General features: G+C 30.1%; 1 long non-coding RNA gene across 1 annotated transcript; it reads left to right on the forward strand.

Annotated features, from left to right (window-relative positions):
- Nucleotides 1-1,266: 1,266 nt before the first annotated feature.
- LOC123009022 lies at nt 1,267-1,774 on the forward strand. The gene is made up of 3 exons (XR_006413001.1): nt 1,267-1,373; nt 1,425-1,584; nt 1,633-1,774. It is a non-coding gene; the product is annotated as an uncharacterized LOC123009022 (long non-coding RNA).
- Nucleotides 1,775-2,694: the final 920 nt, after the last annotated feature.

The raw sequence follows: 2,694 nt of genomic DNA on the forward strand, positions 1-2,694 counted from the left end.
ATATATTACATAATGAGCACAGAAAATGATAAATAACGATAAGTGAAGAGTCTTATATACGAGGCGTTAGCCGAGTGCGGAAGCCCCACGAGTGCGTTAAACACCCCCACAGCGAGTTTTGTACACTATTTTTCCTACGATACTAAATAAGTGATTTATGCTAAAATTTTAATTTTTTAGAATCAATAAAATTAATGATCAGATTATTTATTAATTTTACAGTTACTGTAATAATATAATATAAAAACCCATGAAACTTATGTTTAATATTACTATTTGTGGCTTTTTTTGGCAAAGTATTGTACCTTTAGTACTGAATAATTATGAGAAAACGTATACAAGATCATCGGTAACAATAACTAAACATAAAAAATGTCAAAGGTCAAAAAATACGAGTATGCAGGGTGCGCCAGAACTCGCGCCCCAGGAAAAAAGTTCAAGTAACAAAAGATACCAGGAACATGAAAAAAATGTTTAAAAAATTCTGTCAAAAAATGTTGACATTAATTTTTTGAGATTTGACATTTTTTCATGTCTATTTAATGACACTGATGATATTGTATATGTTTTTTTTTTATAATTATTTAGTAAAAGTAAAAAAAATGCCAATAAAAGCTACAAATAACATTAAACAAAGTTACAATTTAGGATAGAGCTTCCTTATGTCCTCTTCTAATAGCCTGTAGCAAAAAACTTGAAAAACTATTTTTCCAACAGAAATAGAGTCAAAATGCAAAATTTAAACTCTCATAACTAACTTCAAGATTTTTATAAATAAAATTTTTTTAACATTTTTTCCATACCATGTTCTTGGTATACATGATATTTTTCTCTGGGGCGCGAGTTCTGGCGCACCTTGTATATCGAAATTTTTTGTCAGATATATCTTTTTAAACATTTTTTCCGTGTTCCTAGTGTCTTATCTTACTTGGCATTTTGTCTGAGGTGCGAGTTTTAAAACATTTTGTAGTGTCGTAGAAAAACAAATTTAAATCTTTTAAAACATTAGATTACCATTAGGTTTATTAATTAATTAACTTTGTTTGTATTGCATCAAAAGTCGTTTCAATCGAAAGACATTCAATAAATTACTACTAAAGACATAAATAAAATGATACATCGTCACTATTTTTGTCACAATCAACGTAAACTTTTGTCTTTGACAAATATTATGTCAGTAAATGACAATTAATTGACAATTGTTTTCCCCAATTTAGTAGTTAGGTACAAAAATCTACCAGAGATCAGCCACTTTGAGGAATTTTTCCTATTTCAATCATTTGGCAAATTTTAATTGACACATTTTTTTCTGCAATTTTTTAGATAATTTCAATATTAATTGATTTGAAGCTGAATAAATCTGGTAACAACATGTAAATATTTCTTTTGAGTTAATAGCTTTTTACTAAATTCAACCTTCATAGATTGAAGAAAATAAAGAAGAGTTATGTATGTGAGTTCTATTGTAGTGTTGTAAAACTAGAACATAAACGATTGATTTATGTTTATTTCTAAGATATTATGTCCGGTAACAAGATTGAAGCCCACGTTGAAGCTCTGATTTCCCCACACACTAACCATAAAGTCTAATTAATTACTTTAGAAATTGGCAATTACTTAATTAAATTTTAGGATAGCTAGCTAGCTACACAGATATTTTATAAAAATTCAAGCAATCTTGTGTTGATTATCAAGACAAAGGGTGTAATTTTTCCTGCTGTCCATCCAATTACTATGAAAAACCAAGTAAATCTCACTAAATAATTCAAAATCCCATGATGTTTTCTAACATTGGGTAAATGAGCGGATGTCGTGCCACCATATCGATTTGTTTGGATGTCATTATTTATTCAATACACAAATGATTATTATTTGAACTGTTTCAATGTATGTGCCGTTGATTGCGAGTAAACGAAGTAGAAATGCGAACCGTCAAACTAATTAGTTACAGAATAAACACAAATACAGGAAAAAAGAGACGACAGCGAAAAAAATTTTGTCGGTATTTGAACATCAAAATGGCGGTTTAAAGCATCTCTAAATAACAAAGAGGATCCGATGATAGGAGATGGGCTATATTGATTAACGCCTCCAGCACTTCGCTGACGAAACATGGGAAATTGGCAGATCGGTTACCGATACACTATTTAGAAACAATATAGCAGAGGGCGGTGCGAACATTTCAAACAACAGCACCCAATAATCTGCACGACTCTAAACTTTTACTTCCTATATTATTTTTACTTAAGTTTTAGTTTTCAAAGTAGTCAAAATCATGCGCTATTTCTAAAACTGAAATGTTCTACAAATATAATGTCCCAAATTCCGGACACAAAATTTAAAATTTGGCTTTGTTACTAGTTTAAGTAGTATAAAAATAACAAAATAAAGTAAATTTAGAAAGCAACATTAAGAGCGACCTAATCGCCCACGCGTTGAAAAAAGGGTATCTTTGGAGGACTTAGATACACCTATTTCAGGCGGTTTTTGGAAAAACTTTCAAATGCATCTTTGCGATAAAAGATCAAACTAGAGTTTGATGACATTTCTAATTTTCAATTTTATCGTCGTGGCGAGAAAATTAAAAAACTGTGGGAAAAATATCGGAGGTTGTGTGGGGGAAAAAGCTTTGATTAGTGTCCGAAAGAGGGCAATTTAAATTTAACAATTTAAATTGTTACATAAATGTAATAA

Source organism: Tribolium madens, unplaced genomic scaffold, assembly GCF_015345945.1.
Source record: "Tribolium madens isolate multiple individuals breed KSU strain unplaced genomic scaffold, Tmad_KSU_1.1 Scaffold_71;HRSCAF=194;Tcas5.2_LG6, whole genome shotgun sequence".
In the NCBI taxonomy this organism is placed as follows: Eukaryota; Metazoa; Arthropoda; class Insecta; order Coleoptera; family Tenebrionidae; genus Tribolium; species Tribolium madens.